Source organism: Vigna umbellata, chromosome 6 (genome assembly GCF_029865625.1).
Source record: "Vigna umbellata cultivar VRB3 chromosome 6, Vumbellata_1.0, whole genome shotgun sequence".
NCBI lineage: Eukaryota > Viridiplantae > Streptophyta > Magnoliopsida > Fabales > Fabaceae > Vigna > Vigna umbellata.
The window spans coordinates 19835542-19857778 of NC_142170.1; the positions used below are offsets into that span (position 1 = coordinate 19835542).

At 37.8% G+C, this 22237-nt stretch overlaps 1 pseudogene; it reads right to left on the reverse strand.

Annotated features, from left to right (window-relative positions):
- Positions 1 to 9122: 9122 nt before the first annotated feature.
- On the reverse strand, positions 9123 to 10736 carry LOC148196922 (uncharacterized; annotated as a pseudogene).
- Between the last annotated feature and the right edge of the window lie 11501 nt (positions 10737 to 22237).

Here is a 22237-nt window from a genome sequence, read left to right on the forward strand (position 1 = left end):
CGCATGATCCATTTTGCCCCCCAGCTGCTGTTTTGCCCCTCAGCGGTGATTTCGGCACCCGAAAAGTGCCGCTCAGCGGTATTTTTCTGCTCAGCGCCACTCGGTCAGACTTTTTCTGCGTTCTGGTTGGTTTTTCAGCATTCCGGTTGACTGGTTGACTTTTCTGGTTGACTGGTTGACTTTTTTTGTTTTTGGTTGACTTTTCAGCACTCCAATCATTCGGTATTTCAATTCTTCTTTCAAATCATTCAATTAGCCTACAAAATCAAGGGAATCTTGCACAAAACCATTAAATTCACTTTCAACTCTCTTATGCTCAAAACTAAAGCAAAAATATGAGTTCAAGCTAGTTTCTAAGTCTTAAAGGTTGCTTTTGGTATCAAATTTAAGCATAAAAATAACGGTTTTTCAACCGTTATCACAACCCCAAACTTAAAACTTTGCTTGTCCTCAAGCAAACAAGATGTAACTCAATCTTCCATCAATCCATATAATGGTTCACCACATTCAAAAATCCTTCTTTCAAGACAAGTAAATACTGAATTTAGCTCATCATCAAGACTTCAATCAAGATGTGCACATGCTTTTAGTGATCACTCAAACACATACTATCCAAAAAATGCTATTTTCATGAATGATCAATTAACTAAGCAAAGATGTTCTTATGTGTTCATGGAATCTATCCTCACTAGATAAAGTGTTTCACTCAAACACACAAGTGTATAGGAGATATTCACTCATTCACTCTACTATTACAATATCACATGAATCAACTTTGCCTTTCATTTAACCACAATCAAAAACACTTATCAGCAAGCATCATCACAAGGACTTTTCTATGGCTTATAACGTGGCTGGGCTAACAAGAAAATTGGTTTTTCTAGATCACAAAACCCTTGAGTTAAGAGAAACATATAAACACAATCATTCTTATTTATTCCCAACTTTCTTTTGCATTGAGCTTTGCTTTTTCTTTTCTTTTCTTTCTCTTTTTCTTTTTCTTTTCACATACTTAATTCTTAGCTCTTAGCTCAATGCTTTCAATTTCCCTTTCTATTTTCCAACAACCCCAAACTTCAACATTTGTCAATACCACAAAATATTTTCTACTTAACTCAAGGTAAAGCTTTTCAATAAGGGTTTTCAAATCATGTTCAAGGCTAGAGGTTCAAAGGATATAACACATAGTGTTCTCTTTTAGTGGGCTCAATTTATGAATTTGGCTAATAGAAGGGTTATCAACAAATGGCCTTGATCATATGATGCAAACAAGCAAGTAATTCAATCATAGAAAACCTGGGCAAAGTCATTCATGCTTTCACAGTAATAGTATTCAACAATAACAACTCTGGAGCTCAAAACCTCACATATAAGCTCATTCACATTCCACATATAACATCCTGCTTAGAATCATAATCACAATCATAACATCTTGCATTTGTTCACAATGCTTGTGAACCACCTGTATAAGCATATAATGTGCACATTCTCAACATCAATCAATATCAAAGCATCATCAGGCATTACTTATCAAACAACAATCATAAGCAAACCATCATAACAGACAAAGTTTCCAATTGAGTACATCAAATCCTATTCTAAAAACATAAGTGATTGATAAAACAAATCCTACTCTAGTGCTTTGAAAAACTCAGCCCCATCAATGATGCTCTCTCCCAACCCCAAACTTAGATGGAAAACTAGTGAGAAAGTGAGTGGAAGGGAGATTTTCTAAAGAGGAATGAAAGGAAAAATGTAGAGAACCTTTGAAAAAGTGTTTAGGAGTGTGTGTGTAGAGAAGAATATGGAAATAGAGGCCAAAACGTGACTTAGGGTATAAAAATACCCTAATGGGCTCGGGTTCCGCTAAGGGGCAATCTAAGCCCCTTTTACGATACCACCGCTCACCGGCAATTTGCCGCTCAGCGGCACTTTCGTGTTGTGCTTTTCTTCTTCCTAGCTTACCCTAGGTGCCTTCTACTCATGCCCCTCACTTGCTCCCTACAATTAATTTCTCAAATCACTCAAACATTCAATCCCTATCATGCAACTAAAGCATAATCAAAACAAACAATACAGATAAAATCAATCAACTGGGTTGCCTCCGAGGTAGCGCTTGTTTAACGTCACGAGCCTGACCCAAAATCCTCCAGCACCCTTCAGTAGATGCAAATCTTTCTTACCAACACCCATCAGTAGGTGTATACAAACATAGTATCCTTCAGTAGATACTCTTCCGCCTAACATCCATCAGTAGATGTAAACCCTGTAACAAACTTATAACAAAAACAAAAATACCCAAAAGTTCAAAATTACATCACCAAACCAAAAATTAAAAGTTCTTAAATCACTGGGTTGCCTCCCAGCAAGCGCTCTTTTAACATCACTAGCTTGACCCAATAAAGCTCATGTTCCTTCTTCTTTTTCTTCTTCTTTCTACTGAACTTCTTTAGAAATTTGATCAAACCAGGAACCTGTTGCAGTGTCTCAATCATAGGAACTTTAATCTCCAATTTCTTGAAGATTTCCATAAAGCACTTGAATTTCTTTTCCTTCCTATGATTCTTCTTTAGATGAGGATGTGATTTTTCATATGATTTCTTCTTCTTTCCTCTCATCTTCTTTTTCTTCCTTTTTCTCTCCCTAAATTTTCTCTTTTTCTTTTCTTTTATTTTTTTCTTCCCTTTTCTTTTTCTTTTCAACTTCTTTATTTTCACACAAATTTTCTTTCTCTCTTCTCTCTCAACCACTTCTTTCTCTTTTTCTTCATCTTTATTTCTCTCACTCAATTCTTCTTTTTCTTTTCTCTCTATCTTTTCCTCATCGCCCCCTATTTTTTTCTCATCAAGAATCTTGTCACTTTCAGTGATAATGGCTTGCCCTTCCTCCTTAGGGTTAACTTCAGTATTAACCTCATCATTCAATCTCTGACTAATGGAATGAAGCTGCATCTCCATCCTTTTACATGATTCTTCAATGCTTTTCTGAGTAGCGTCAGAATTTTTAAAAAATTGTTGAAGGGTGTCATCCAAACTTCCTGATAGAAAGGTTTGTTGTTGTTGCTTGTTAAATTGCCCAGTTTGTCCAGCTTGCCCACTTTGTTCCTGACCAATACTTGGGTGTGGTTTCCACCCTTGATTGTAGCTCCCTTGACGGTACTGATTGGTCATGTAGTTTACATCCTCTACGGCTTCAACTGGAAAGGCACATTGACCATTGATATGGTCACCTCCACACAATTCGCATAACTGGGATTGTACCTGTGCAACAGTCTTTAACTCTTGTGGCAATTATTCAAGTATCTTTGAGAGATTCTCCAATTGTTGAGTTATTAACTTGTTCTGAGCTATCAAGGCATCATTGGATTGCAACTGTAGAACTCCTTTTTGTTGAATATGAGCTCCTCTTTCACTGTTCCACTTATTGTTATTAGTAGTCATGTTTTCAATTATTTCTGTGGCTTCCTTTGGAGTCTTCCATTTGATATTGCCTCCAGCTGAGGCGTCAAGCATCATCTTGGTTTATGAACCAAGACCTCCAAGGAAGATTAGGACTACTTCTCCTTCGTTAAATCCATGCGTGGGAGTCTTTCGTAATAGGCTTTTATACCTGTCCCATGCATGCCCCAGTGATTCTTCCATGCCTTGTCTAAATGAAGAGATCTCTTGCTTCCCTTTGTTGATTTTAAAGCTTTGTTGCTGCCATTGTTGTTGTGGTTGGTTTTCTAATTGTCCGGCAGCTTGCCAAAATTGGCTTTGATCCATGCTTGAGTCATGTTCCCACCAGTGGTTGAGATTACTTTGGTAGAATTGAGTGCCCATATAGTTAAATTCTTGACCAAATTGCATTCTGCAGACATTAGGCACAAAACCCTAAAAACAATTGTTAGCACAAAAAGATAGAGAAAAAAAATCAAAGGATATAATTGAAAAGATAAGAAGATAGGAAATAAAAACAGAAAAATAAAAACAGAAAAATAAAATAAAATAAAATAAAAACAGAAAAATAAAATAAAATAAGATAAAATAAAAACAGAAAATAAAATAAAATAAAATAAAAACAGAAAATAAAATAAAATAAAATAAAATAAAATAATAACCAAAAAAATAAAAACAGAAAATAAAAACAGAAATTCAAAATTAAAGTCAAAGATAATCAATAATCACACAAATTAACCAGTTAAACCACGAGTCCCTGGCAGCGGCGCCAAAAACTTGATGGACAAATTTATGAACACCAAAATATGATGTCACAAACTTGTTTTTCAATCGGCAAGTATGACCGAATCGTTCAAGTAATAAACTTGGTAAGACCAAGTATCGTTCAAGTAATAAACTTGGTAAGACCAAGTATCGTTCTTCCCAAAGGACTCACGGCCTAGTTTAGTTGTGTGGTTCATTGATTAGCTAAGACTTAAAGACGAAATATTTGGATTTTATATGCAAAAGACGAAAATTAAATATGTATGCATGAAGTTTTGATCAATGGCAAAAACAAAAGATAAACACTTTCAATGAAATAAATGTATGAATATGTTGTTGGGGGTCAATTTCATCTTATCCACTCTCATATATTTTAGGAATTCAACATTCAAATCATCATTGTTAATGCCACTCTCTAAAGTACCTTTCAAGAAGGCTTCTCCCTAATCTCGAGTTCATACAATTCCTAGCATTCCTAATGATCAGTTCATAAGTGCAGGAGCTTAACGACAACCAATATAATATTGGGAGAAATTCCCCGGATCTAGACTTCCCCGTACGCGCCCGTATCGACAAAACGAATAATCATGCATCGAATGAGTTAAACAATGCAAGCATTAAGCAAAGAGGAAAAACCCTAACGAATGATGAAAGAAAGCATAAGTCTTAATTAAAAGATGTAAAAACAGATTCCATATATGAGAGCTTCAAAAGATTACATTGATTCCCCAACAAACATACAGAGTTTAGTTCACCATATTCATGGTGAACCTAGATGAATTACAATGAAAGAATGAAAGATAAAACCCTAAAAAGGTGAAGAGGAAGCCTCAGCATCCAAGATCCTCCTTCAAAGGGGTGGAAGAGAGAGTGTTTTCTTCGTTCCAGCCAAAGATACAAACCCTAGGACGTGCAAGTCCTTAAATAGGGTATAAAAATAACATAAAACAAGTCCAAGCCCATAAAAACAAAAGAAAACCGGTCCAAGCCCACTTAGAATGGCGCTCAGCGATATTTTACCGCTGAGCGGTACTAGCGCATGATCCATTTTGCCCCCCAACTGCTGTTTTGCCCCTCAGCGGTGATTTCAGCACCCGAAAAGTGCCGCTCAGTGGTATTTTTCCGCTCAGCGCCACTCGGTCAGACTTTTTCTGCGTTCTGGTTGGTTTTTCAGCATTCCGGTTGACTGGTTGACTTTTCTGGTTGACTGGTTGACTTTTCTGGTTTCTGGTTGACTTTTCAGCACTCCAATCATTCGGTATTTCAATTCTTCTTTCAAATCATTCAATTAGCCTACAAAATCAAGGGAATCTTGCACAAAACCATTAAATTCACTTTCAACTCTCTTATTCTCAAAACTAAAGCAAAAATATGAGTTCAAGCTAGTTTCTAAGTCTTAAAGGTTGCTTTTGGTATCAAATTTAAGCATAAAAATAACGGTTTTTCAACCGTTATCAATAGACGTCTGTTGTGTCAGGCCGGACTTCTATATAGACGTTTGTTGTGTCAGGCCCGACGTCTATATAGACGTCCGGCCTGACACAACAGACGTCTATATAGACGTCCGACCTGACACAACAGACATCTGACTAACGTCACTAATGCGGGCTATCGCGGCCCATCAAATTTGTTGTGCATTAAAGAATGCAGTATAGTGCTAGGAAGTGACTCCTAGGTCGTCTCTCAAGGACCAAATGTGGTTTGAGTCTTAGGTATAACACAAAGTGGGGGGGTTGGTAGAAAAGTTTGTGAATGCAATTAAACTAAATTAAAATGCGAATGTAAACTCGGAAGGAAAAGAAGAATTAAAACGGTTGGTCACTAAAGCTAACATTAAAATTAAATTAAAGGAGTGAAAATTAACCAATTTAAAGGAGTGAAAATTAACTTTGTGATGATTAGCATTGAAAGGAGAATATGGTAATCAAGCAAAGATCACTTAAAAATTAGCAAGCATTCAAACCTAAATGTATGCAATATGAAAATTGTAACAAAAAAAACTTTAGAATAGAATCAAAGCATTTAAATTAATTTAAAAGAAACCCTTGGAGCATCTCTCTCTTGGTCGTGGCAGCAGCTAGACACGGTGCTCACCAAATGAAATAAAAACTTCATCATCGTGCTGTCTGCTACACCGGTTCTTCAAAGCTCCATCCGTGACACCATTCTCCAACTCCACGTGTGGACCGCTGCCACATCTAGCTTAACGTGCGAGAAATACCACGTGCTTCATCCATCCTTGCAGCTTCTCATCCACGAGGAATATCTGTGCTTCTTCCGCCCGCCAAACCGTGACAACAGCTCTCCCACAAAGAAAATAAAATCCCACTCACCAGCAAAGATGAAAATGATTCACCGAAACTTCACTCCAAAAATTTCATGAAACAAAATGAAATTAAATGGAAAATTGAAAACGTAACTGCATGCATAAGTAAAGCAAAATTCTAATTTATGGAATATATAAATGAACGTAACAACAGTTGAACAAAAGCTTCAATAAAAAGGTGTACAAAACCAAAAGCAAAAGCAATGAGAATTCACCAATTTGAAATTAGCGTGGAGCTCTCCTTGGCAGTATCACCGTGTATCCTTCTTCGAGCAAGATCATCCTCCATTTTTCGTAGTGACACTATGCTTCATTCATCATTAAAAAAAAACGTTTTTTTTTAAGGGGAGAAAAATTCCGTGAGGGTGACGGCTGTTCCCCACCAGAGCCCCCTTTTTTCCAAGCCAAAATGTGAACTTAAATGTGCCTCCTCCTAGGTTGCTGCTGGGTCCAGGTGCTGGACGTGTGCCGCTTCCTCCTTGGCTTCTTCGTGCACCTCCATGTCTTGTTGGATGCTACCTTCCATTGCTGGACACACCCCTGCTGGACCACGACCAAGTGTTGATTGCTGGATGCCACCCGTGTCTCAAGTGTGGACGTGGAAGCTGTTCTCCAAGGATGCTCTCCTCCTTTGCTCGTGCGTGCTCGAAGGCTTCTTGGACGCGTGAATTGTGCTGGAAAAATGAAGATATGGGTCGCGTGTGCTACTGGAAAATGCTAGCTGGACGTGAAGGCTGCTGGACTTGAGCTCTCTTCTTTGCTGGACGTCAACCCCTTCATTCCATCCAGCACACCCTCTCCAAGCCCAAATGAATCCTACTGTCTGCGTGTGCTTTCTTTTTAGAAAGTCCATCTCCATGTGCACCCCAAAAATGAAATCTGCACCTCCTTTATCATTTTAGTTTAAAATATAATTGATGTGGCATTTTTCTTTAAGTCCGAAAATATTATCCAACAATTTCCCTACAATTAATAATACAAGTAATTAGCCTCAGATAATTCAAATGAATTAAAATAAGAATTTCTAGTCAAATCAAGCACAATTAGCAAAAATGGGGAAATACTGGACATTTAAGCACAATTCCCTAATTAAATATGGTACAATAAACTAAGTGAAATCAATAAAATATTGACTCATCAAAATAGACTACACTTAGTCTTTTGCACTCCTGGGAAAAATCAAGACGCAAATCAAGGAATAGTTCAAAGGACATCAAGGAAGTGACACAAACTCAGCACACAGAAAACAAAGACGAACAAGGAAAGAAACAGAATTACACAGTTCTCAAGAAATCTGGACAAAGAAAAAAAATTTAGACAATATCCAACACAGAATCAAAGAAAGCAGATACTCAGAGAAATCATCCAAGCAATTCAAGACGTGGCAAAATGATCAATCAACTCAAGAGGTAAATCAAAAATAACAAAACCTCACAGATGCACTATCAGTGTTTCTCTCTCAAGTGTCTAGGGTAAATAGTGTCAACTGAATGCACTTAAGAAAGCAAACAACAACAGACTTGGCAAGCCTCTAATATCAACACTCAAAACATATGCATGTTCAAATCAAAAGGTCTTTTATGGATGAAATGGGGCCAAGGACAAGGGAGGATAAATATGGATGAGAAGCTACAAACCAAAAAGAATAGAGGAGCAATGGGGAACAAGTGAAAACATAATCAAATACACCCAAACCTCTAATTCAATCCTCTTCTTGACTCCATTATTCACAAATTTTTTATTTTTCACATTTTCTCACTTTTTTTTTCTCATCCAGTCTCTTTTTTTTCTCTCTTTAGCACACAACTGTAAGAGACAAGATATAAATCATATTTCTGAACACAAAACAAGAAGAGGAACCAACCAGCCAATTCATCAGAAAACCCCAAGAGACCACACTTGTTCCCAAAACACTTCCAAAGCTTCAAAATTCCCTAAGGTTAAGGTAATCATGGTTTTTCACTTAGGGCTAGTGTATGAGCTTCAAAACAAAGAAATGGGGAAAATATAAGCTCAATAGGGGTTATCAAAGGATTAGAACAAGGGAAGCTTATTTGGCTAGAGAGGCTCAAGAACAAAATGCCTTTATCACTTCCAAACATGCATATCAATCAAGAATTATCAACAAGAGTCAAGCCAAGGCATATGCGCAAGCAATCAAGAGACATATCACACACAAGAAAGAACATCAAGTGGCTCAAATTCTCACACAGGGTATTTGTCACAATCAAATCAACCTCTTAAACATCATAATCATCTTCCCAAGCAGAGAAAAGCAAGGATTTCAAGCCAAGTATCAATGAAGTGAAGGTCAAGTCTACAACCTAAACAAAGTCCAGAAATCAAGAGAAACATGCAAACTGTACATAAGACACGACAAAAATAACCTAGAAAAGAAAAAATTTAACCAAGAAAACAAAAAAAAAAACTTACAAAGAAAAATAAAAATCTCCCCCAATAGACCACACTTAAACTACACAGTGTCCTCAATGTGTTCTAAGCATAAGATCAACAATCAAAACAGTAAACATATCATGGACAAGTGCAATAAAAGTAGGAAAAAGTGAGAGAAGGAAAATGCAAACTCCCGTAGGTTATGGTGGAAGCTGCCAATTTTGGACTATCAGGGAGATGTCTTCCTCTTCAGGATCCAGTAAGGAAGTTTTGAGGATGAACTGCTTCATCCTCCAAATTTGATCTAGCAGGGAAATGTCTTCCACAACTAGATCTAAGAAGTAGGGATTGTTGATGAGCGGGTTCAGCTGATGCCTATTGATCTTGAAGCTTTTGCCAATGTTAGCACCTTTATTTTCCACTGTGGGTGCATGCTGGTCAAATTCATGTGTACCTCCTGCAATAGGGTTAGTGCAATGTGGTTCCAAAGAAATGACATGCAGGGGTATAACACCCAATCCCAGTGTAACAGGCTGAACCTCAGATATACTCTCAGAACATAAATCAATTTCAAAATTTGAAACAATATCAACCATAGACTCATATTCATGTTCAGTGCGTGGAGAATAATCATTCAGATGTGATAGCAAAAAGTGGTTCTCATCATGCAGAGAGTGAGAATTAAAAACATGCTCAACAACAATATGATTATCAACATACCTATCAACAGCATAATCATTAACATAATCAAATTGAGGCATGTTTACCTCCACTTTCTTGAAGATTGGAAAAGTGGTGGCAGATGAAAATGGTCTACCTGGTTCGAAATTACTGCTTATTTCTGCCTCGTCCTCAAAATTTTTAGCATTTTCCTCAAGTGCAAGAGTAGGGACATAGGACGATGGGAAAGTAGGTGGCACAATGAGCACGTGACTTTGGTTCCGATCTCCTATGTTGATGGCATTGTCATTATCAGGAATCTGAACAGACCGAAATGGTGATTCCTCTAAAACTTTAGACTGTTCCTGATTCAGTTGAGTGGCCATCTGCCCTATCTGATCAGTCAAACTCTGAATGTCAGCTTGTGTTTCCTGCTGAAACTCCATGTTCGCTTGCTTGAACTAAAGATTTTGCATGGTCATCTGCTCCAATAACTCCTTCAATGTAAGCTCAGAAGTAGAAGGCTGAGGAGCTATTTCGGCAGGCTCATAAGACTGTAGCTGCTGTAGCTCCTGGACTGGTGGAGGCATACAAGTATTCTGGAGTGGTGGTTCTTGATATTGATGTTTTAGAGTACTATGCCATCCCAGGTTAGGATCATTCCATCCAGGATCGTTGCTGTGACCATACTGCAAAGGGAAGAATTTGTTTAGAAACTGATGCTCAAGATCTTCCCAACTGGTGACGGATCCTGGAGGTAGACAATAACACCAATCCTTCGATGCTCCTTGTAATGAGTGTGAAAATGCTCTTACGAAAATGTGATCATCTGGGACATCTGGAGGTTTCATTGGAGAGCAAATGAGATAGAACTTCTCTAAATGTTTATGTGGGCATTCACCTGCAAAACCATGAAACTCAGGCAGCAAATTTATCAGTCCAGTGTTGAAAACACAACGAACATCCTCCTCATCAAGTGGAACCGGTTCCCAACAAGCACTCTCAGAAGTTGGGGAATGAGCCATAGTGTTCTCAGCATAAAAATCACTAGAATAAACATGAGGACTGTACTCAGAGTTAGATGCAGAAGGAGAATCATAATCAAAGGAACAGACAGAATAAGCCGTATTCACAAAATAAAAATAGGTAGACATGGAAAAAGAAAATACTGAAAATTACGAAACAAACAAAACACGTCACAATTTAACATGCAACACGCACACACAAAACAGAACATCACATCACAAGACAAGACAAAACACAACACACACTAACACAACAAAAGACCTAAGACCGAACCGTTGGTCCCCGGCAACGGCGCCAAAATTTGATGCGGGCCGTCGTGGCCCATCAAATTTGTTGTGCATTAAAGAATGCAGTATAGTGCTAGGTCGTCTCTCAAGGACCAAATGTGGTTCGAGTCTTAGGTATAACACAAAGTGGGGGGTTGGTAGAAAAGTTTGTGAATGCAATTAAACTAAATTAAAATGTGAATGTAAACTCGGAAGGAAACGAAGAATTAAAACGGTTGGTCACTAAAGCTAACATTAAAATTAAATTAAAGGAGTGAAAATTAACCAATTTAAAGGAGTGAAAATTAACTTTGTGATAATTAACATTGAAAGGAGAATATGGTAATCAAGCAAAGATCACTTAAAAATTAGCAAGCATTCAAACCTAAATGTATGCAATATGAAAATTGTAACAAAAAAACTTGAGAATAGAATCAAAGCATTTAAATTAATTTAAAAGAAACCCTTGGAGCATCTCTCTCTTGGACGTGGCAGCAGCTAGACACGGTGCTCACCAAATGAAATAAAAAATTCATCACCATGCTATCTGCTACACCGGTTCTTCAAAGCTTCCATCCGTGACACCATTCTCCAACTCCACGTGTGGACTGCTGCCGCATCCAGCTTAACGTGCGAGAAATACCACGTGCTTCATCCATCCTTGCAGCTTCTCATCCAGGAGGAATCCATGTGCTTCTTCCACAAGCCAAACCGTGACAGCAGCTTTCCCACAAAGAAAATAAAATCCCACTCACCAGCCAAGATGAAAATGATTCACCGAAACTTCACTCCAAAAGTTTCATGAACCAAAATGAAATTAAATGGCAAACTGAAAACGTAACTGCATGCACAAGTAAAGCAAAATTCTAATTTATGGAATATATAAATGAACGTAACAGCAGTTGAACAAAAGCTTCAATAAAAAGGTGTACAAAACCAAAAGAAAAAGCAATGAGAATTCAGCAATTTGAAATTAGCGTGGAGCTCTCCTTTGCAGTATCACCGTGTATCCTTCTTCGAGCAACATCACCCTCCATTCTTCGTAGTGACAGTGTGCTTCATTCATCATTCAAAAACAACGTTTTTTTTAAGGGGAGAAAAATTCCGTGAGGGTGACGACTATTCCCCACCAGAGCCCCCTTTTTTCCAAGCCAAAATGTGAACTTAAATGTGCCTCCTCCTAGGTTGCTGCTGGGTCCAGGTGTTGGACGTGTGTCGCTTCCTCCTTGGCTTCTTCGTGAACCTCCGTGTCTTGCTGGATGCTACCTTCCATTGCTGGACACACCCCTGCTGGACCGTGACCAAGTATTGATTGCTGGATGCCACCCGTGTCTCAAGTGTGGACGTGGAAGCTGTTCTCCAAGGATGCTCTCCTCCCTTGCTCGTGCATGCTCGAAGGCTTCTTGGACGCGTGAATTGTGCTGGAAAAATGAAGATATGGGTCGCGTGTGCTGTTGGAAAATGTTAGCTGGACGTGAAGGCTGCTGGACTTGAGCTCTCTTCTTTGCTGGACGTCAACCCCTTCATTCCATCCAGCACACCCTCTCCAAGCCCAAATGAATCCTACTGTCCGCGTGTGCTTTCTTTTTAGAAAGTCCATCTCCATGTGCACCCCCAAAAATGAAATTTGCACCTCCTTTATCATTTTAGTTTAAAATATAATTGATGTGACATTTTTCTTTAAGTCCGAAAATATTATCCAACAATTTCCCTATAATTAATAGTGCAAATAATTAACCTCAGATAATTCAAATTAATTAAAATAAGAATTTCTGGTCAAATCAAGCACAATTAGCAAAAATGGGGAAATACTGGATATTTAAGCACAATTCCCTAATTAAATGTGGTACAATAAACTAAGTGAAATCAATAAAATATTGACTCATCAGTCACCCACAAAGACGTCGAGTGCAGGTCGGACGTCAAAAAGCCAAAAGAACAGACGTCTAAAGCCCTTTCTGAACTAGTGATCTTATACTATATTTTTCACTTTTGACCTCACTCAACAAATCAATTAAATGAATAAAGGAATGAATCCAGAACTTTAACTGTCATTTTAGTGGTTTGGGGAATTGGTATCATACGAGTCAATATCCTTGCTTCCTTATGAGGCTTTTAATGTCGTTTAATGTTTTATTGTAGTTTTTTTAAAACGATTACCTCTTGTTCGCTTTGTTTTTAAGTTTTTCTTGTGAAATGTGATTTATGTAAGGTTTATGATTGAGGGATTGGCTAATGTGGTTGATGATTTTGCAGGTTGGGACTGGTTGCGACCATCAAGGTATGTTGTGTTCTTGATGATTTTAAAGTTTGTTTGAGAACTTTTGGGAGCTTCTTTGTTATGCAAAGTTATATGTTTTTAGAAGAGAAGTTCTCAAAGGCACTTTTAACTTGTTTCCAAATACCTTAATGAATATATGTTGTGGTTGAGTTAAGTTTGAACCACGAGTGTAGAGCTTTTTGATCTTGAAGAATTGAATTGAATTAAATTAAGCCAGTAATTGTGTTGAGTTTTATGTCCATGTAAATGTTAATTGAACTAAAAGAGATGATAGGGGAGTCCTGAAACTGTGTATTTTTGTATCCGCTACGTGGTTGTTATGATTGGGATTGTGGTTTAGAAAGGTTGACAAAAAAAAACCCCTCTACTAACTCGGTTCAACCCAAAACCGAGGCAGAAGACCCCCTTTACTGCCTCGGTTCACCAACAACTGAGGGAAAAAGTTTGGCGAAAAAATAAAATAAAAGAGAAACACCCTCTACTGCCTTAGTTGCATTTGAATCGAGGCAAAAGCATACACCTTTTTGCCTGTGTTCAGAACCGGGCTTTTTGCCTCACCTGTATATACCTCGGTTAGGGAACCGCTATAGATAGTAAAAAATAACCGCTGTCATTTCCCTTTACTACACTAGTCTGCAGTCCTCTTTTTATAGGTTTTTCTCTAAAAAAGAATCGTTACTTAGAGTTTTTGACTTTCACATAGGGAGGTAGCCTTTTGTACTAAGTCAAAATCTATGTTGCGTCTTGGACTGACAATTGTATTGTGTATGGAAGACACAGGTAGAAAGTATGAAGGAAAGATTCCTATAATATCTTTTTGCCACTTAACTTTCTTTTGATTCTGATGTAGACCTTTGAATAAAAACAAACAAAAAAGTACATCTACGTACATGTATTAAAGCATTAGACGATCCTATGCGTTTAGGCATTATGCGTGTATTATTGATTAGGCGTTGTCTGTTTAAGTAACTTATGACATTTAGGATATTTTTAATATATAATGTTTATCGCTTTTTATTTTTATCATAGACGGTTTAAATGTTATCAAACGCTATTTCGTTTAGACACTCTGTTAAACTTCAAAACAAGGTTTGCATAAACTATCTTGTCTTAACAATATCCTCTTTTTTATGTTTAACAGATACTTATGCTAACACGAAGTAGGTATTAGAGATTTTTTCTATCAAAGACTTTAGTAGGCGTGTGAGATACTGTCATTGACGCAATCAAAATAATAATACTAAGGTATAATACCTATTTTGGTCCCAATTTTGGTTGGGAATGTTTGAAATGATTCCAATTTTTTTTTGCTATTTAATGTAGTCCTAAAGAATGTAATTTGTGTTCAATTTGGTCATTTATACAAACGTCGTTTAAATCGTTAACAACCAGATGTCTAGATGTGCAATTACAGAGTGAAATATCAAGTATTGGCTTACGTGGTGTCCTTTATGGCGTTCTGAGTTGGAAGGCAAGAAGAGGACGAGCAGTAAGGGAGAAGAAGAAGAGAACCGAACGACTGAAGGGGTAAGGCTACCGCACGGTGGAAGCACGAGAGTCGATTGGTTCGCCAGAGAGATGATGGAGGTGTGTGCCGCAGCGGTGCGTGGAAGAAGGGAGAGCGGTAGTCGTAGCGGCGACCATGGAGATTCCGCTGTTGGCTATGAATGTTGTACGAAACTCGCGATTTAGGTTGATGCTAGAGGAGGAAGACTCGCGATTTGCTGTAGGTTTGATGGCGTCGTGGATGGAGATGTGGTGGTTGCAGGTTCTAGCGTTGATTGGCGCGATTGTTACGGTGCCTACGGCCTGAAATGGGCTTTGCTACGTAGTAGTGGTGGCGGCCTAAGGTTTTGGAAGCGCGAGGAAGATGATGCGCGAAGGTTGTGGTCTGACGAGCTGAGACCCTAATCAGAAATATATTTTCAAAAATTAGGGCTTAGGTGGTGGAGAAAATGATGGAGGTGTGAAGATGATGGTTGGCCGTGACCATGGTGGCGACGGTTAGGCTTAGGTGGTGGCTAGGGTTTCTGTGTAGGGGAAATTAGGGCTTCTAGAGGTAGGATATGATGATGATGTGTCAAGGGTGATGTGTCATTTATTGAACATCTGGACATCTGGCCGTTAACGATTTAAACGCCGTCTGCAAAAAGGACTAAATTAAACATAAATTACGTTCTTTAGGACAACATTGAACCAAAAAAAAATTGGGACCATTTCGAACATTCTCAACCAAAATTGGGACCAAAATTGGGACCAAAATAGGTATTATACCTAATACTAAACTGTAGCAACCTCAGATAGTACCCAACAAAAAAAAAATGGTAAAGTCAACCCTAAATCGAATTCTTAATAAATTATTTATTATAAAAACTATACAAAAGGGTTAGTAAAATAAAAATGATAAAGAAGATAAAGATCAATAAAAGATTAAAGAACATTTACAAATTTAAGGATTAAAGAACATTTATAAATTTAAAGAACATTTAAAGATTAAAGAAAACAAATTTATAAAAAGATATAAAAGGTTTATATCAAAACATTGATAAGGAAAATATGTTTATTTCACTACTTTTTCAAAATGGGATTCATCATTGGTTATCTAAAGAATTTTGTTCAATTAACTATTGTCTTAGATTTTCAAATTAATCAATGTACATTATCAATTAATTTGTTGGCATTCTTAATTAAAAGCAATAACTTTGTAGATTTATTATAGTAAATTTAACCAAAGTACATTTTCAATTAAATATTACTATGTCTAATCATGTCTATTATTTTACCTCTTGATAGCCAAAAAACTTGATAGCAAAAGTTGTTATTCTTCTCTTCATGCAAACACCTTTTTATATAGATGTCTTCGAGAAATATCTGTTACGGAGTTTTTGACTTTCATCTAGGGATGTAGCCTTTAAGGTAGAGTCAAAAGCCATGTTGCATCTTGACAGATAAATTGTGTTGAGCGTACGAAAACATTCCTTGAACATTGTCATATGTCTTAATGTTCTCCTAATTTTGAGAATAATCTTTTATAAGTTGGTAATCTGCATAAAAAAAGAGAGCACAACACTACAAACAAAAGAGTACTTGAACGTACATGCATTAAAATGTTAAATGACCTAAGCGTTTAGGCATGATATGTTCATCATCGTTTAACGCTTGTCTATTTTAAGTAACTTTAAAGCGTTTAGGATATAAAGCATTTTGTGTTGGTTATATGTATCTTAAGTAGTCTAAGTTTCTTGTAGAATTTTCGCGATTAGGCGTTCTATTATGAACTTTATAACATTTAGCGCTTATCAGGCATATAATAGACGTTTTTATGCTATTATACATTGTTGTATCGTTTAGGCACTTAAAGAGTAGCGTTTAATGCTTCAAATAAATTGTCTTAGATATTAAGAATTATTTCATTTTAGACTTTATGTCAAATTTCAAAACAAAATTTGCTTACATGATCTTGTCTTAACAACACTTTTCTCTCGTCATGTGACGTGAGCACCTACTGTCCAAGTATCAACACAGGGGTTTCTTTTCTAGTGTAAAGCACATCAACACGACAAATGATGTTATCTTTAGGTACCCACCTTGCGTTGATTCCTATCTTGCTAGTTTTGGACATCTTATTCCTTTCAAATATAAATGCATAACAAGTATTTTTTGGTAAAAGAAGATCATGTAAAGAGAATAAATTGTCTAACATCTCGAGTTTTGAAGTTTAACAAACAACATTTAACGAAATATCGTTTGTAGAAGTATAGCGTCTGGACAAAGTGCATTCTTATTAAATATTTATAAGGCAAACCATAACGTGTCAAATATAAAAGATTAAACAACATTGGACAAAAATGGTCTAGAGAAAGAAGCAATAAACTTTATATATCTTATCAATTGTCTTACTTGAAAAAGTTTAGACTTGGAATAAATGCTTATTTTATGCAACATGTTTCAACACTCTATCAATGTATAGATCATTAAATTCACGTATATACTGTACCTTGTCTGCTTTTTTTTTTTCTAACTTTATCTGTGCAAATATTGATAATACCAAGATCTACTCAAATGCATTGCACATGGATCAAAAAGACGTTAAATAGGAATACATTCTTGCAATGCTTCCTAAAGTTTTATGTCCTACCTTAGTCGTACAAGCTCTAGCTGTTAAAGCTTCACTACTCTTCTTGTCGCAACTGAAATGCGATGGTTACTAGTTGGAAAAATAAACTTTGGAGTCGGTACCATAATTTATTATAGAAAACTAGGGAAAGAATATAAAAGAAGACATGGTCTGCTGATGAGAGCATATTTATGCTTTAAAATTAAAAATTTTAGTGAGATTCTTGTGCTTAAATTGTTGACTTAAAGTGAATTTGTGACGATTGGAATTGTTGGGTTTGGGAATTAAAGAGACGAAAAACTGAGTTTTAGCACATAAATTATTTTTGGATGTTATAATGTTTGTTGATACAATTGAAATTAGAATTTAACTTATGTAAAACATGCAAATAAGTGGCACAATTGGCAAAAATGGCCCAAAATCAGTTTTTGTTTGGAAAAGAATATACAAATGGGAAAAAGTCAGATTTTGCCCTTGCACCCTCCTAATTTCGTACACACCTGTCCTTACTCGAATCTACCAGATATTGCCATGTGGCAATCCAATACCAACAAAGTTAACCAACCAGAATGTGCCACACCATCAACCCTGACATCTCAACATCATCTTCTCCACAAAAATCCTAATTTCCTTCTAGAAAGAAACCCTAACTATCAATGCTGCAAGTCGCCGCCACGGCCAATCACCATGCTCATCTCGCCAGACCACAATCTCCATGCACCGCCGCAACCTTCACCGAACCACCACAGTGCACCACACGAAGTCTTAACTTCATCGTGACAACCATGTCGTGCCGCAACCATCAGTCCCATGCGTTGTCGTCGTCGCCTTTGCCGTAGATACTCCGCGCCACTCAAGCGCGTTCTTGTGCACCAAAATGCAACCGCCGCCACCGCGATGCAGATACACTCCAGTGCTTCCATCGTCGTCTCCGCAAGCCTACCCCGCAATGGCTACTTGAACAGCCTCTGCTGCCTCGAGAGTTCACATGCCATCACATATCTACACTATCTTCCTCATACAACCACCAGCCTCGAGGAATCGTGCCACCACGCAGAAGGCGAAACCCTAATCACCTCTTCTCACACCTTTACTAGTCCGTGTCGTCAAATCGTCGTTGAACCTCGACGCTTCGCCATGAAACCAGCACAACAGCGCCACCAACAACCATGACCGCGCAACAAGACAGCGAGCCATGCGCCAACTCGTCTTCTCCGTCAAGTCTTTAACTTGAAAACGTAGAAAACCAAATCAGAATCGCGACAAAAACCCTTATGCCTTCATCCATGGCGAGGTTCTTTGAGAGCTTCTCCTTCGCAAGCATTAAAGCCTACTAACTAAAGAAAATTAGAAGCAAGAAAACACTAAATCGTGAAACCCTATCGCGATCCTGTAGAGAAAACGTGAATACTCTCATGTATTATGTTGAAGCCTCCTAAAAGTCAACGTGAAAAACTTCGTTGGTAACAGCACACAATTAATGCACCCAACCACTCCAATGCCCATCATGTCGAAGTACTAGAGGCTTCGACGTTTTATTGATGGTTTAAAAGAAAAAAGAAAAAATAATTAAAAAAGGAGTAACTCTTTGGCTTTTGGTTAACAGTACTATGTCGAATCCCCATAACATTTGACCTACTATTGGTGGTTTAAAAGGAAAAAGAAAAAAAAATTAAAAAGGGGGTAACTCTTTGGCTTCTGGCTGACAAATATTATGTTGAAGCCCCACAAAATTCAACGTACTATTGGTGGTTTAAAACAAAAAAGAAAAAAGAATGACGGCTGGTTTAAATAATTACCACCATATAACGTCGAATTATATGGGGCGTCGGTGTGTTATTTAAATAGAAGGTCGAATTTATCTTAGGTTCGATGTTGATTCTGTTTTAATGAATGTAAAAAGCATAACACAGTCTCATAGCTGAGCGCCAATCTAAAAAATCACGCTTACCGCTGAGCGGTATTTACCGCTGAGCGCCATGTTTATGGGCTTGGGCCTAATTTTCTGCAAACTTTAGAATAGTATATAAGGTTTTAGTCGACCTAAGTTAGACATCTTTGGCTGGAATGAAGCAGAAACACACTCTTTTTCCCCTTGGAGAGGATTTTGGATGCTACAACTCCTTTCTCACCTTTCTAGGGTTATATCTTTCACTCTTTCATTGCATTTCATCTAGTTTCACCATGAATATGGTGAACTAAACTTCTTTTGTTGTTGGGGAATCAATGTAATTCTTTTGAAACTCTCATGTATTGAATTTGTTCTTTAATATATATGCTTTCTTTCATTAATTGTTAGGGTTTTTCTCCTTTGATTAATGCTTGCATTGTTTAACTCATTCATAGCATGATAATTGATTTTGTCGATATGGACACATACGGGGAAATCTAGATCTGGAGAGTCTCTCCCAATAGTAGTATAAACATAGACATAGGAATATGATGATTGATTGCTGATACGCTGTCGTTGAAGCTATCAAATTAATACTACTTTTCAAGGCAACTTCAGTATTGCCAAGTAGTATTCAAGAAGGTAGATAGGGCTAAAGTAACCCTGAGTTGTCTCCCAACGAACACGGAATTGCTTTTGAATATTTGACTCTTACGTATGCTATGCAATGCTTATGGATAAAAGTGATGTTTGGAGAATGTTTAAAGAACAAATAAGAAACTTAAAAACAATTACGATGAAATAGGCTAATTTCACTGCTTTTCCAAGATAGATTCATCATTGGTTATTCACGGATAATTGTTCAATTGATTATTGTTTAAGTTTCAAATTAATTAAAGTACATTCTTAATTAATTCGAGGGCGATCATGCATTTAACCAAAGTAAATTCTCAATCAAATGCAAAACCTTTCTAGATTATTCACAATAAATTCAACCAAAGTACATTCTCAATCAAATTCTATTGTGTTTAATCATGTCTATTCTTAAATCTCCTAACCAAATTAAAAGCTAATCAATCAAAGTAAATTCTCAATTGATTATAGTTGAAATTATTACTAATCAATCAAAGTACATTCTCAATTGATAGTAAAAACCATTTAATCATATGAAAGTTCCTAAATTAAATCAAAGTAGATTCTCAATTTAAACCTAAAAACCCTAAAACTCATATAATCAATATGCATGTAGATTCAAACACATTATGATGCAAAAATCTTTGCTTTTAACAAGATAGAGAGATGAAAGACATAGAGAGAACAACTTAAATCAATATTCAAAGTAAACAATTGCATTAATTCAACGTAACCTCAGAATCTGTCATGGAATTACATCAAAATAGCCCTAGATGCTTAGCTCTCCATGAATGGAGTTGAATTCAAGATGAAAGAAAAGTGAGAGGAGTATGAGAGAATGAATGAATTAGGTGAAGTCCCCTAGGTCTCTTTAAATAGGCTTGATTGGGCTTGGACTTTGAATATTCAGTTGATAGAATCTTTTATCTTATATCTTCCAAATAACTAAAAGATTTAAATAATTATAACATTATTTGGAAGATATTTTCTGTTGGAAGATAATTATAACATTATAATTCAACAACTGAATTTTATTTTTTTATCTTTTCTCACTTTCTAAAATTACACAAATGCCCCGAAATTTTCTCTATCTACACTTTAGCCCCAACTGAATTTCTGAAATTGCAAGAAAGCCCATCAGTTGACCAGACTTTGACCCGAGAAGGGTTGTTGACCAACTTTGACTCATATGGTCGTGGCCAATGGAAACTCGCCACGTGTCAGCCCCTTTCCCACCAAAATTAGGGTTTTGCAGATTGGGGGAAAGGGCTTTCTCTGTGCCGCATTGCTCTTTTGTTTCGCGGCTTCTGTAATTGATTTGCAGGTATGATTGGCTGTGGAAGAAGGTCGTGCGACGGTTGCAAGATGGTTGCGGCCATGGCAGCGGCGGTGCTGTAGTGGCAAGGCGTGAGTGGCGTGATGGTGGTGCGGTAGTGACGGACGCGATTTGGTGGTGTTTCGCGAATGGAGGAGGAGCTCGGTTGCGTCAATGGTTGCCTCTGGTTCTCTGTGTTTCTTTGCAGGTTTTGATGCGGTGATGGAGGAAAGTTTCACGGCGTGGTGGTGGCACGAACGTCGCGCCTTGATGGTGGGGAACTTCGCGATGAAGGAGGAGGAGTGCGCGGTGGCTTAACGGCGGCTTCATGGCGGCATGGAGATGGTGGCGCGATTTGGTTCCGAGAATGGAGAAGATGACGATGACGGTGGCTCGCGAAGTGATGGCGGCGTGCGTTGAAGGTTCCGATGGTGACAGAGGCTTGCGGCGGCACATCATGGTGAAGGTTGAGGCGTTGTGGTGGCGGGAATGGTGGTCTGTTGATGCGCCAGCAAGAAAGGAGGGGATGAACGGTGGTCGTGGAGGTTGCGGCAGCGGCGGACGTTGACGGTGGTTACTGTGCGACGATGGCTGTGCGTGATGACGAAGTGGCGCGGTTGATGGTGGCGGCCTGACCTGTATCCTCGGCGACTAGCGGGAACGATGACTAGGGTTTCAGTGGGTGCAAGATGATGCTCATGTGTTAGGGCTGAGGTGTCTGGGTGGTGATGTGGCAAAACCTGATTGGCCCACTAATTAGTGCAAGGATGACTGATGTGGCATCAATCTGGACAGTTTGATATGTTAGTGGAGGATTTGGACACGTGGCAACATCTGATGGAGTTTGGCTTAGGAGGGGTATAGGTAAGGAAATTTAGGGGTGTAGGAGAAAAGGCTTAGTGTTTGGGCTTGGTTGTTGGCCTGTTTCAGAAATAGGAGTGTATGTAGGAATTTTAGGGGGTGTAAGGATAAAGTCTGCCATTTTGGCCCATTTGTATATTACTTTGCAAATAAAATCTGATTTTGGGCCTTGAATTGCCATTTGAACCAATATAACTTATATTCTCAGCTGCACAAATAAACATTAGAACATCCAAGAATAATTTATGCGCTAAAACTCACTTTT